Source organism: Diadema antillarum, unplaced genomic scaffold (genome assembly GCF_040938485.1).
Source record: "Diadema antillarum isolate AM-2024a unplaced genomic scaffold, OU_Dant_1.0 scf00000014, whole genome shotgun sequence".
NCBI lineage: Eukaryota > Metazoa > Echinodermata > Echinoidea > Diadematoida > Diadematidae > Diadema > Diadema antillarum.
In genome coordinates, this window is record NW_027270903.1 from 790,213 (window position 1) to 806,278 (window position 16,066).

The window sequence follows — 16,066 nt, forward strand, 5'->3', positions numbered from 1 at the left end:
TTGTGGCTGTGATATCCTTGAACATTTATATTTACGCTAGTATTGGAGGAATCAGAAGACTTCTTTATAGACAGCCCACTCGAATATCTTCTAGAATTTAAGTATTACTAATGACAACCTTTATCTCTTCAAGAGATAAAAGGGACGCTGTGGTATAGTGGATAAGACTCCCAACTCCCAATCGGAGGACCCAAGTTCGATTCCCGCCCAATGCTTACGTCCTTGGACAAGATGTTTTTACCCACAATGTCCCTCTCTACCCAGGTAATATTAATGTAATAGTAATAGTAATTGCAGGGCCCTCTGGTAGAGCAGTGGCAACGCTGAAGAGCAACCCTGGATATGAAGACATTATCATTATTATTATTATCATTATTATTATCATTATTATTATCATTATCATTATCATCATCATTATCATCATCGTCGTCGTCATCATTTAAATTGACGCTAGTCTGCAAGGTTCTCTAAATTCTCCATCTTTAACTGTTCAGATCAGATGTCAAAGCGAAACGCAGCGTCAGAAGATAGAAAATGATTGGCGAAGAGAAAACCGAGTGGAATCAACAGAAATGGTTGATGAATAGACAGAAACCCTCGTCTGAGGATTGACTCCTCTACCCTCACCGAAATACACCCATCAAATCAAATCTTATCAAATCAACATGTAGTCAAAGATCAACATCTACATACGAGTCCACAGAAAATGTCCCAGATTGGTATTGCAATAATGAATAAACTCGTTATTCAAGTAAAATTTCCAGTAATATTGCTGTTGTTGTGTTAAGAAAAAATGAAATGGGAGCCTATCAAAATAATTTGCCCCAAACAATACTGACATCAAATCAGACAATAATGAATCGTAAACAAATCAAACGTTATTTTCGTTGTTTTGAGATATAATGTAAAGTAATGTTCTTCCGGTATTTCAGCACCACCTTGTTCTCTTGAGACTGTAACTTTCATCCTCGCATGTCCATGTTCAAAATCCTGCGGTCATGAATATCAAAGTATTGTATCGTATCGTCTTGTATTGTATTGTATTGTATTGTATCATATTGCACTGTATTGTATTTATTCTAATTCCACTATAAAAAATATTCAAAGATATATTACATACTGATACAGATGGATACTTATGTAACTAATGGGACGGAGGGATGGCCCCACTCAGTTATCGTTATAGTAACAGCACTGCAACAGTTTTACAGCACTCTTTCAAATATACGGGTTGTGATGAATGAATTACTCACGTCATCATGTTCAGCTGCTAATGTTCAAGATTAGACGACAAAGCAACAAAGTTGCCAACCAATCAATCTCTACAAAGAGGAACATGGGAGTTGTAAATGTAAAGCACGTAGCCAAATCAATACCCTAATCATCACCACACAGCACAGTCAGTTCAGTTCGTTCGGCTGAAACGACATGATAGCGACCTGAGAAGATGTTCTTATAAAAACTAAGCTATACAAGACCTTCAGTACATCTGTAAGTCTTCAGTTTGGTCCCTTGATAATTTGGAAATTATTGTCGCATATTATCAATGGTCAAGAAATCAATACAGAAAGCAAGATAAGTGCAAAGGAATATTTTCGCACAGCATAAGTGCAATTTTATGTAGACGTCAACGAGCTTTGCTTTCATGAGTAGGCGTTAACCATGTTTTTTTTTTTTCGTTCTCCCTATTTCTGTCTTCCCTTTCCTAGTCCCTCCCTCCTCCCCTTTCTCTCCCTCCCTCTCTCCTCTTCCTTCTTGTCTTGTGCTCTTTTCCGTGTTTGCGGGCGTGTAAGCTACCATTTTTTTCTTTCAGCACTTTTCAAATGGCACGAAACAGACGCCAGTGGATGGAGACAATTTTTCGCTACATTACACCGGAATGATTTCCAAGTGTCACGTTCTGAACTCCCCAATCCGTTCTCCTCTGAACCCCGATCGCTTGGCTGGGCACAGACCTCGCTCCACGTAGCTTGGTGACATGCGACCGGGCAGCGACGAGGTTTGTTGACGAGGCCGATGAAAATATTGGTGCGTCTTTCACAAGTCAGGCCGGTAGACACCGCTTGTGGAAGGTGGAGTTGTGGATCCATGGGTGTTGGACCATGGCTGCATCAATGGCAGAAAAAATGGCCACCTTACTCTGCCCGGGAATTCGTTGGTCCGGAGACAGAGTGATGCAACGTGATGATACCACTTGGTTGAAGGACAGGTGAAGCAGACAATTGGTCCAGGGTGTTGTGATTACAACGTGACGGTGTCTTCAGATCGACATCCAACCTGTCTGTCACCTTTGGAAGAGATCCAGAATAACTAGGTCGCCGCAGATCAAGAGCAAGCCATTTCCAAATTGTCTTTGGCGTCATACAAGCGGGTCTGTTTAATTCTCGTGCAATAATAACTTTATATTTGCCAGTTGAATTCCAGGGTAGTAAAACAGTATCCTTCTGATAGTTAAAGAGCGAGAATAAACGTGGCGATTTTGAGGTCGATGTATTTTAAGTGAGATCATTCTTTGTAGCCCGTTGTTCAAACTTTATTCGGTGACCTTTTTGATACCTCAGGACGCCTGGTAAGTCCTGGTATTCAACCACATAGAACGTGAAGTGAGCGTTTTATGAGTGTGCGCATGGGTTTGCGTTAGCAGAGGGCAAGTATGCCCAAAATCTCACGAGCTCGAAATGACATTTAATAGTTTGTATACCACAGCACAGTGACAATCCTGTACGCCAGGTAATGTAGCGACTGAAACCGTAGTCAAGCACATTATCACATGGAAAACATGAATGTTAGGCTACGGTAGAAACTGGGAGGGGTAGACAGTTTGAAAGATAAAGACAGGGTAATTATGATGAGGACAGGAGAGCACGATTTATGGTAGAAATAATGATGACGTTTGCTTGGATCTGATCGTCTCATATGCAGGCCATTTGTATCTGTCTGAAATGTTCTACAGGCCCCCATGCCCCAGTCACCAGACCGCATGCCTACCGGGACGTGAACCCTAGACCCTTGTGGTGGCGTCGCTACGACAAAACCACTAACTCCCGGCGCCACGACACTACCCGTACGTCATTCTTTTGACACGAGACACAAGCAACCATAGGGGACAAGATGCAGCGGCAGGCTGTTTCGACGGCATTGAATTGTTGTTGTTGACATATCTAACACTTTGTCATCCCACTTAAATCTGTGCTGAGTGCTGGATGAGCCCTTGCTATTTGATACGGCCTGTCTTTTGACAATCTTTCACATAATGTTGAACAATTACGACTTATTACCGTTTAGTCAATATTTGCAGTGATACGCAAGACGTACTTTTTATAGCGAGACGCTCATTTTTACTGTTCCCTTGTCTGGCTCCAGCCAAAGTTTACTCTGACACGAGTAAAAATCACAGTCCTTGTAGTATCATTGTTCAAGCATCACAGCCTGAAACCACAGATATTGGTTTTAAAGGGGAACCTGTGCATGATATGACTTCGCTTTATACTTACAGAGCAGGAAGTACAAAAAGTATCTCTTTATAACTTCTCATCATGCCGATTTTATTTCACAGACAAAAGATAGATAAATCCAACATCACGGTCCCACAAGAACGTAATGTTGATGTTGTTGCGTAGGCCTTACTGGCCGTGCCAATTTAAGTTCCTTTTACTGGATGGAGAGGGGCCTAATTTGACTGGCAGGCAACAGGCAACACTGTCGTAGTAGAAACCCAATGCAAGACTGATCGAGTGATGATACGGCCCCTGTTTCCTGTGTATAATGTGCGATCCAATGTACTGAGTAGTTTATCGGAAATACTCCTCGAGGACGCAGCAAACCTCTGTTGTTGACGTATTGCCCAAAAGACACCAGTGGAAGGGCCCTCAGGATTAGCATGCGCAGTATACATGTCTTGATAGAAGGTCATGCTGGCTCAAAATTGGTGATGAAATGAAGAATATATTTCTTTTTTCTTTTTTTAGATCAAAAGCATCATCTTGTCATTATGAGAGAATATTTCTCTTTTACACATATGGATTGATAAATGAATTTTGAAACTCACAAACACATACTCCTGTCCGAGAGCCCAGCCCACCCATCTAAGACATGAATATTGCAAAAATCATGGAGCACACCTTTGGGAATATTGCTGAATATAGCACACTTCTATAGGAGTACAGATTAATTTCCCTTTAAGGACTATAGCATTATTTGCTTGGTATATTCTAGCTTAGTTACGCACGGTAAACAAAACGAATTTATGATAAAGAAAGTCTCGCTTTATTGCATCGGTGCCCAATAAACAAGAAATCAAGTAGACGCCAAGCGACAGGGTCATTGAGTGTGATGAGGTGACGAGACTGTTTGTTTGCATATCACTGTTTAAATGAGAGAGGTGACTACTCTATCACGGCTGATGAATACTACGACGCATTTGAAATGAGCAACTGAACAGTACGAATATAGCATTGGTATGCTGGAGAGACATCCTTGCTCCTGCGTAGATGAGGGATCTCAGTAGCACCGCGTCGTGTCATTAAACCCTGACCGCGTAGCATGCGTGCGCTTTACGGAGGCGTTGCCCGCGCGTAACGACAAGCCATCAATCTTCATGAAAATAAATTATTAACGTGTATTAGTCCATGTGAAAAATGCCGAATCCACCCCGCAGCCAGTATTGGCTTACCCGTTTCGTCTTCATGAAGATTGAGCGAGGAGCGGAGGGATCGTATCCAGAAGACGTCGGCACGGGGTACGCGTCAATGCGAGGACAGTTTTTTGCTCACGATGATGATATTATTTAGGTTTTAGTCTCAGTGTATTCTCTTCTCGTGTAACAAAGGACAGATGAGTATGAATACGATAATAACCCAAGGTCGAAGGTGTCATCATGGGAATACTTATTGCTGAGCGGTTCAAATTTGAGTATCACAGAGATGATATTCCAACGTCTAAATTTGCCCCTGCCATTGCCTGCTGGTTCTATGTGAGGCTCGAGGAGGGGATATATGTGTGAATCCTATGCTGATTGATACTGTGCAATTAATCACACTTTCTGCAGGTGTTTAAACATGTAAGTCCCGCATGACAAATTGCGCTAGGACATACACTCGAATTCCTGCTGCACTCAATCCCAAATTTTACTTTTTTCCGCTTTCTTCTAAATTCAAAGTTTTAGCTAAATCCCAAGATGGAGGTAAAATAAGAAAAGAAAAGAATTATATTCGTTGGTTTTATGGTAACAAAAAAGATCCCCATACTGCCGGAATAAAAGTTTCTTTCACTGTCACCCTAAACATTCCTTTCTTGAAAATGTTTAAGTTCAATATTCATGACTTGCGTACTGTACTTCTTGTACGTGAATGAAATAAACAGACTGCTGAAGTAAATATTTCAAAGTTTGTGTCCAGTATCTGTTGTCAAGACTTCCTCTGACATCCACACATCTAGCCGAATTATTCGCAAAACCTATTCAATATGAAAGAAAAGCTGCAATTTGCACCTGAACTGAATAAAAATTTGGTTTTACTTTCACAGCCGACTGACTTGCCTCTTTAAATCCTGACTTTCCAACCGAATGATATTGACGTTCGGGAGGATTTCAAACATGGGTGTGTATTGCGTCTCGAGTGGTTATCATCGACGTGGAAACTGCCATTGTGACAGAAGTAAGAAAGCGTGAAAGATTTCCTATTGTTGGCTCGAGACGTGTAAAAGAGACGGGGCGTTTTCTCTGTAGGGTGTCAAGATTCAACAATAAAACTCCATCGACCTTCTTAAAGGTGTTGTCTACGTTTAATACACTAGAAGGCCGAGTACAAGAGAAGAAACAGTAAATTCAAAGTACTTCACAGTAACACCACGTAGAAAACTCAGCGACTCTTTGATGGAAGACCCCGCCCATCCCTTCGAAACGCGTTATTAATATCACAAGTTCTTGATGAGAATCCATGTTTTGTGACAATATGTTGCACCTTGTAATATGTCTTTGGAGCACTATTGACAGATTGTGTTACTCGATTCATCATAACCACATTATGACTGAAAATCTCTAAAGATCCTTGAGCAGTCATGGGAACTGACTTGTTTAATGCTTGTTAACATTGATGTCACGGGACTAGTTTTCACGGCCTACTGACACACACATGTGATGTCATAAAACTGTCGGTGACGGAATGAATTTCCGATCCTTTCGTGCAATTTTCTCTTGAACATCCTCTTTAAGGCATCCAAACGAATGTATTTTCCAACAGCCTACACCATGTAGGAAGACGACTAACATTGAAATTGCAGCTGATGCCGATGTCAGTAACCATGGTAACGGTGAAATACACATGATATTGGTATATCATAAAGTAAATCGCTCACCAAGGTTTCGAGATAGCAATCATTATCTTTTGAGTTCCCCTGTCCACATCAAGCTTCATTCTTATGGCATAATCTTCCGATGATGATGATATGAATTGATTTATTTTCACCTAATAGCACTCGAGAAGTGAAAAGAAAACAACCACTGATTATCTATGTAGATTATTCAGCTCTGCTTCATCTTTGCACCAGAAAAAAAAAATCAATGGTAAATTCAGGGCTGGTAGATACGTCACATTGGGGGAATCACAACAAGAAATGACTCGGTGCAATATGTATTGTTTGATTTGACATTATTTGATTTTAGTTCTGAATAACTTGCTTTTTTTTACAGGTATAGTAACAAAACTCATATAACTTTAATATGCAACGTATTAAAAGACAAATATTGATATTTGGTGGATTAAGCGGGGTTCTACATCCGTGGATCAAAACCTCACATTCATATATCGGCCTCTGTTATTCGGTGTGTTTTCACGAGCCTACTGAATAATTAAGACGACCTTTTGAATGATAGTTTTCTCGCGTTTAATTAGTTCTGTAACTCAAGCAATCATTAATTTGTTGCTCTTTTTGTACTAAGGGTGACACACTATGTGCAAATTTGTGGTGCGTTTCAACTCACTGACTGTTGGAATGGCCTTGCTTTGCTGATCACTGCTTTTAATAATATACAAATGCGGAAGTTGCTATTTATTGATACATCGTATTGCGGATATCAAAGTAAATTAGTGGTGACTATATTGAAATTCAATTAGACGTGATGTAACGGGGACAATATTGCTTGAACAGTGCCCTGCTAATGAGTAAAACTTGATACACGCGACGTGACCTCACGTTCACAAGGGGAGGCCAAGTATTATTATGTGAGATGCTCAGTCAATTCACGATCTGCGCATGCGTATCGGTGTCCCCAGAAATGTGTTTTAAAATACAACTTTAGTTTTTTGTTTGTTTGTTGTTGTTGTTGTTGTTTTTTTGTCAAAATAACCGATTTCATAATTGAAGAGCCGAGTCCACAAGAATGACTGTGATGAGAAACGCATGATAGTTAATACACTCAATATGAATGATTGGGGAAGAATATAGCGTCTAGCCACTTGTCAGAAGATGCCCTTAAGTTTATAGTGACTTTGTCGAGAGTTCAAATTGCGATTCCACTCTGTGCAACTTCATGCACCATCATATATGGGAAGGTGATGATAATATTGTCATCACCATACAAGTTTTCAGTTGATCTATATATGAATCTTCTCTGTATTTCCCTTTCCCGCATGAAATAAAAAAATAATGACATTCTATTCTTCGCATCTAGTATTGTATATAACCCAGTGACGCGACTGGATATAGGGGCTGCATGTTGCGTACTAAATCATTGATCAAAAACTAGAATTAAATGATACTTTTGTGCGCTGACCTACGGAAGAGTTATGGGGTGTGACATCAGCTTCTCATAATTTACATTTTTGTGATTGCGACCAATGTCATTATTCGGTAAAAAAAAAGTGAAACTTCTTATTTAACGCATCATATTCGACCTCAAGAAATCTGGTAAGATCAGAAAACAACCATACAGAAAGGCGGTACGAAGTTGAACTCCTGGAAAATATGAAATATTGATACATATGATTATTATATGAATGTGTTTCACTGGGCCTTGTTGGCGTCGTATAGGGCAACAACAGATTATGTAAGGCTTTTAAAACCTCCCATATCAATATCGTCAAGGTTGGTGACTACATAGTTGATATTGTTAACCATGTACATGCTACCCTTGTCTATTAGATTTCATACTCATACCATGAAATTTACAGAATCCTGACTCACTGAAACGTCCCACGCAAATACGCATAGACAAGACTCTCACATAATGGCACACATGGGTGCAATAACCGCAAAGCAAGAATTCAGGGCTAGATGAACACCTATTAAATGCAGTGTAGAGAAGGGTAAACAATGATTCGCAATTATGATTATCATACGACTTGAACAACAAGAGAACACGGTGCCTCGTGGCTGGAAGTGCACTTTTCCCGGGAAATGGTGTGCACTTCACCAAACGGCGGAGTTCATGTACAGTTCACTCTAGTATTGTAACCCTCAAGTGGGAATGAAACTAGCGAATAAAGCTGTTATTATCATTAGTCATTTTAAATAATCACTTTATCAATTATCAGACGTAAATCTCTTCTCACGTTTCACGTTCATTAAAATAATAGTTATTAACTGTTGATTGAAGAAACGGGCATACTTCTAGCTTCTTCTTTTTTTCCACGATGAGCGTTACTGTCCGAGTTATGTATTGAATGAAATGGACTCTTGCTGCCCGGACATTAAGACTAAAAATATCGGTTTTACATGATGTTCGCACAAACAAAAATATCAAATTTTGAGTAAATCCTTAATCATTTCAGTATGGTGGCTAACCTGTGCATTAATTCTCCTGCCTCTTCAGGAATGATTAATCACCCGTTCTCATTATGATTATCCCAATGATATCTCTATTTCACACTAAAGCAACTGTAAATCTTAGCACGTAAACTGTCCGTTTCATAGCTGGTACAGCCGTTTCATCGGATGATAAGTGATTACTTAGATGACTTGTTCCAAGGTCAATTCTTTGAGTGCAATCATGGAGCTACACATAGTGATGTAACTCAATGGTTTAATCAGCTGCCTGATACTTAACTAGCGAAAGGTGGCGCGAAAAAAAGTTAGTGTCACAAACATTGAAATCGTGGAAGGAAATGGGCAACATTTGTCGGCGGAAGTATACTCTTACTATATCAATTACAGTGTCATTGATATCGAGTTCATAGCACGTTGCACCTCTAAATTCCATCCATGGCAAAGTTGAATGATTGAACAGCGAAATTAAAGCTGCACTCAGTGCTTTGGTGGCGAAATGTGATAAGGGGGAACATTATTATTCGAAATAGGCTAAAATATCTAGTTCAAGCAAATTTAATTACATGTATCTTCTACTAACGTGACTTAATCGAACAGCCGACGTTATGTTCGACCAACTTCTTGTATTTCCAGGTTTATCGTTGCTATTTACATTTCTTATTCTATCATCATTGTCAGTACAGTGGGGCATGGATAGATGTGAAAAGAATATCGTTTTCTTCAGAGAGTGACGAGAATCAAGAACGTGTCATGACCTTCATAAACAGTCGTATAACAATGCATGTTTTCAGGAAATTATAACCAGACAAAGCAGAATGAAGTATGATCAGCTGATGATTAGTATTGTGTGTTTGTGTCTCTGTGGGTGTGAGGGTGCTATTGTGCGTTTAAGGCTGCGGTCGCTCATATGTATGTGTGTGTGTGTGTGTGTGTAGCCTATACCCAATCGAGCATGTTGTAGGAGATCGACATGTTCAAACATAATTCCACAGTAACTAGAAAACACTACCTCTACAGGTTACGGTCTTGTGATTTCAAAGAGAATACAGTCACTGAGACGGGAAAATCAGTCATGGTCACAGAGAGCACACGAAACCTCACCTTGACAACCACTATGCACTGACACCAACAGATTGACAACCATCTCCATCCCCCCTCTCTCTGAATTGATGCATTGATATATTTCTTTTTAATTTCTCGACACTATTGTTCAAATACAAGACAGTGATATTCATCACATGTCATCCATACAGAAATATATGTCACGTGTGAATAATTATCCTCTGTAATTAAAAGGAACATGAAATTTGGAATTTGTATATTCCGACTGAATGTTGGTGAAACACAATTATGTATTAGAAAGAACTCACGTTTAGCATAAACACGTGCAAACATAGAAATAAGTTGGTGCGTTATCTTTCTCCTTCCATAAAGCACACATGCAATCATTCTTATATCCATTCCCTCTCTCTGTGTCCATTACTCCTTGCATCTTCTGCCATTTCTTTTTTCATTTTGCCTACAGAGAATATCCTATATGGCCATTTTGTTATTCATAGAATTGATATATCTAAAGAGGTGATGATTACAGACCACCCGACATATCGCATACAGGTGCAAGACAGAAATTACGAGGAAGAAGGAGAAGAAAAAATATTAATAATGAGAAGTTGAGGAGACTGCATTGTTTGCCTATCTCCAATAACATGCTTTATGGCCCTTTAACAAACTGATGACGATCATGTGCGTGTGGAAAAATCATGATCATTCTCGATCACAGGCGTCATGACACACTAGAATACTAAAGTTCGTAAGGTCCATGGCCATACTTTAAGACCCTCTGCGCACCACATTAATTTCTTGTCCATACGTATGTGTGTGGGAAATTAGTACATTGACTTATTGGCACAGAAGGGATTAAGGGATGTGTTATAAAGATGAGAGGATGACTAGTCTCCAGCTTCCTACAGGCAGTGACAGATCTTCGTACTGTCACACGCGGACTTTGAGTGGAGCTTACTTCTATGACGATGCCGACACTGCCTCTTTAACGTTAATCGACCTGTTCACAAATCGGCTGAAAAGTTCAACACGCAAGGTCATGTGTGTCAACATTTTGGTATGCGGACCGAGCAGGGACGCCGTCTAAATATATCTGGATTACACATTCGGCGCAATATCCTAATTTACTCCTTCTCTCCACTATAAAAACAGACCGAAAAAAAAAAATAGAATCCGAGAGAAGGAGAGAGGGCTAGATGTATGAATGAATAACAAAAAGCCCTTGTCGCCGAGGAAAAGGCAGGGCATAAAAGTAGGAACTGCCCTGCAATGTTTCGGTTAAATTTCTGCTGCCCTTTTACAGCTGGAATTTTGCAGAGGATCAAGAAGTTAAAGGGAAACCGGAGAGGGGTCTTGCCTGCTTGTGAAGCCTGCACAGGATAATTGGATTCTTTTTTTTTACACCAAGGAGTCAAATATTAGTTGCAATACGCAAGTGGCACCAATTTGAAATGATTCTAATTGATGTAACAAATAATGGAGCTTGTATAGGCGTAGCAGGCATTAATTCTCCAATCATCGACTCAAAAACTCTGTGAGACATGTGTGTGTGGTTAGCTTGCCTGGGGTAGATTGTCAGTGGTTTCATTCCAATGTTCGTAATGCATAGGCTTTATGGGAATGCGCTTGCCAAGAAGGTTATGTAATACTCATCAGAATCTCCTCTGCGTTTGAGTCCACTCTCGCATCGCTTTGAAATAACTGCGACATCCAACGCTTTTCTCTTATTTTTTGTGTCGATGTCTTTTTTTTTTCAGACCGGCGAACGTGACCCCGAACTCAGGACTGATGGCGTACTGTTTTTTCCATCTCTGATGAAACCATTTGTGACATATTTTCCCAAATTAATAAGCGGAAACCACTTTCATAACTTCCGAACTCTATATGACCCTCGGAAGGTCGCGGACTGTCGAATCGAATCGAGATGCCCGTCCCCGTGGCAGTGCGGGAGCTGGTTTGATGCGATAGCCGGTGGTGACGGAAGCCTGCCAAGCTTATCCAGTTATCAGCCCCACTACCATGTCCATCCATTCTGCTGTGCATGTCACGTTGCGAGTTGAACAGGTAAAAACTAACATCTGATTCTCACAAACTCGATGTAGCATATTTCACAAAATCAAATCGAGCCAAATTTACATGTACATTGTCCGAACACTTCACTTTCGCTTGTTGGTCTGCATCTAGGAATCTAGATGATGTGTAAAGTTATTTTTTTAGTCAAATCATAGTCTCAAATCAAATCTAATATAAAAAAAAATCAACTCCTCCTTGAAAACATCGCGTTTCTTGCCACTCAAATTTGGATAGCGAGATATATCTCGAAGCTCGAGATTTCTCTGTTTTCCTTGATTTCTCTGACTATGTAGAAATTCCAGAAGATGTCAAATCACGGTTTGAGGGATCTCGCGTTCCGATTAGCCAAAATGACCACAGTATATAAGTGCGGTTCGAATCCGAAACCTGCATATGCTACATTGACAGTATTATATAGGTGCTGCAAATTAGAGGTGGCGGTTTTTGTGCATGAAATCACAACCTTGATAAGATCATCGTCGGCGGTAGCCTGGCTGCCTCTCAGTGCCTGAAAGAGCTTCCATCGTCCGCCTAAACATCTGTGCGTGAATGGACAGCTGTAATCCTCGGGATATTGGAAACCAACACAAGCTTTTGTACTGTCCAATCTTCGACAAAACGAAAAATCGCACATTCATTATTCGGCTTGTCAAGTCAAAGACCCAACCGCACAATAGGAACAATCTCATGAAGTCCCGAAATTTGTAAACGCCAGTTGCGCCAAAGAGGCGGGTGATTACAGATCTGTCAATAGAATGTACAAACAGATCTCTTCTTGATGAAATGAATGAAAAGGTGTTTTAACTCGGTGTTACAGACACGATGTCTCGACCGTATGGGAACTGTGGCAGATGAACATTGTTGACGAAACAACGAGAATACCTCATGATATTGTTCCATGGTGGAAGCTGATCGTTGTCTGAGAAAGAAAATTCCCAGGCAGTATACCCAGTGAATCGCCTGTTCTCGTGTTTGCTTGGTAGGCGGGTGGGGAAGGAGGAAATAGGTCAAAGTCATTCAGGTGTCACGCAATGGTATAATACCAACGTGTTTAAGGACATATACAGTTAACTTGTGATGCTTGGCGTCATATTCACGTGAAGCGCCCAGAATATTTTAGTGTTCGGCTTTGAGAACGTTCTTCGATTGATGGGAAAACGCAGATAATAGATTAGAACAGATAGAGAGTAGTCTGAAAAATAGGGCAGATGAGATAGAGAAATAGACAGATGCAGATCTGTTCTTCTTTTTTCCTCATTAGGAATGCGTTTCCCTTTGGCCCCATCAACATAAGTTGAATGTCAGCGCTCGGTGTTCCACTATTACACGTACTATCAATGAAATACCACATAACAGGTCCCCAGATCAACAAGTAGTGGACTCAGCATGCACCTATAGGCCTACTCAGTGTGAGCGCTCGACTGTCATCGAGAGTGTCAGTGTATAACAGTTGAAGTTCCATAATAATCATTTTAATGGAATAATGTACGTAGATACATGTCTGCATATAATATTACTTCTAATAATATTTTCATTAAACGTCTACTTCTTACACATGTCTTATTCTGTGATCATTTGCTACATGTTGGATAAACAACCAAGTTTTGAATACATGCACGAAATGGCATAGCTAGCAGTGTGCATATAATTATGTGTCTGTGTTTTGTATGCAGATACGTATACATATGTGTATGTGCGTGCGTGCGTGTGTCTATGTGTGTGTGTTTGTTTTTATGTCTGTTACGTGTCTGGACAGCGCTCATATACAACCATACCACAATTTATTATGCGAAATAATACTACAATTGTAGACGGGGGTCAGTTGAGGACACCTCTTTCTGCCCAGGGATACGTACAATAACAGATATTTTCATGCTGTGCTCAGGGAAATGAGGATAAGATCTAAGTGGCTCCTTTCTTTACGTTCTACATTATCTACCCTAGATATTTGTGTGCTATTGTCAGGTGAAATTGCTTCTTTTCCTCAGGGGCAATTGCTATTAAACACAAGTCATTAGGTCTTTTCTCAGACATTATTTGCCCGGAATATGAAGGACACCTGTTTTTTTAAGGTTTTTTTTTTTAAGTAAAAGTTAGCTGTTATGGGTTACAGTTATGTTATAGTCTGATGGAAAGTAATGTGAATTGCATCCTCTTAAGTTAATGATTCTGCGTTCTCGACCAAGATGTATGAATAAGGGCCACATAGACGGAATGAAGTGCCTTTTTCATCAGTACACGTTGCTTTGCAGGGGCGGGTACAGGAATTCCGTGAAGAGGGGCGCCTTTACAAAATCAAAGGGGGTGCACTCGCCCCCATTTTTCTTTGTACTAAATATTTCTTTTGTTTTAACAAAAAAGGGGGCGCCCGGTGCGCCCCCGCCCAGACCCGCCACTGCTTGACTGCTTTGTATACATAAACAAGATCATACACTAATGAAGTGCAAATGCGAAATGGTGCGTTGATGAACATAGAACAAACGTATTACCTGAGTGGAGGGAAAGAATATCTACAAAGTTTTCACATGGACTGTTAACGTTTGAAATAGATACAGACTAACCCGGAACAGGTGCAAGCCAGAATTGTAAGCGGTATTATATCTTTCAATCAAAGGGATATTTTAAAGCGACATCATAATGCTGCTACGTACGCCTGCTGCTGATGACGACGATGATGGCGCCCATATTTGATGGCAGGGAGAGTGAAAGTAGGCGTCAACAAGAGAATAAGAAAGGTTACTGCAATAAGGTAAAGAGATACATCAAAGATAAACAAACAAACGTCGGTTTAAATGTACACGTGGGAAAGGCACGGAAACTGCCCTACAAAGCATGCCTGTTTTACACAGTGGTTTGTTTCCATGGATACGTAGGTTGTTACATCAGGGAAGGAGGAGAGAGCTCGTCTCCCTGGTTATATAATACACAATAGTCACACGCCTGTTCTGCCTTCTCTCTCACTCCCTCTCACCTCCTCTTTCAAACTATATCACGATGTGTACGCGAGAAAATTCTTGTTTCCATGACATTTAAGGCAATTCCAGTACTGCCACACACTCAATTTAGTGAGGAGCGTAGATTCTATCCCTTATCACACATGCGCATCTCCCAATGCTGTACGTCACTACATTACATCAGGTCGTCTAGTGCGTATAAGCTGGTTATTATCTTCGTTTCATCCGTCATTCCAGTGATGTGTACGAGGCATGCAATAATTATACCCACCGGTCTGACTTTGCATTACGCGGCCATAAAATGTTACATTGTACATGACTTGTAAACTTTTTTTTTTTTTTTTTTTTTTTTTTTTTTTTTTTGCGTACGACAAGGTTATGATGAGCAGGCATATAATTGGGGTTTTTTCCCCTTGCAATGACAAAGTCCGGACTATTTTTTAGAAATCATAATCTGACTTGACATTTTCTTTCTTCTCTGAGTGCGGTGACAAAGTGACAATGTATACAAAAACGATGTTGATCATAAGTTGTATGGGGGACAGCGGCATTTCAGAACAGTGTTTTCCCCCTTTTTTCTTACATAAAATGGTACGGGGAAAAGTAGAGTTTTCTGAGCTTTCCACTCGTGTAAACTATATGCCTTAGGATGCCCATCATCTGTTTAATACCAGAACAAACATGGAGACAAGGCAGCAGTTTGGATTACAAAGAATTGACTTCATGGAACTCCAGATGTTCTTCAGGAGAATAACGTATAGCGATTTACGGTTAGGAATATGACACATAGAGTTATATTACACACAAAGCCCTGGCAAGAGAATATACTTACGCCAGCATTGCACCCGAGAAATAGTAAAGCAATGGTCTGTCAACGACCGCAATTAACTTGACATTATAAGGAATACCTTGAAGTATAGTGAAATTCAATTTAGATAATACACATATACATACATACCCTTTAAATTCTTAAGATTGAGATAAGGGACCAATCCAAACTTAGATTAAAAATCTCAATCTAATAGATTTAGATTTTTTTTCTCAATCTAAATTTGGATTGGTCTTTCACTATAATCTTATATAGATTGATTTCCGATCTAAGAAATTTAGAGAATATACACATGTATATACTGTTCTCCACATGATATAACCATCACCAGACAAAAGGTAACGTCATACAGCCAGTATCATTGTTTTTTTTTTGTGAGTCAACT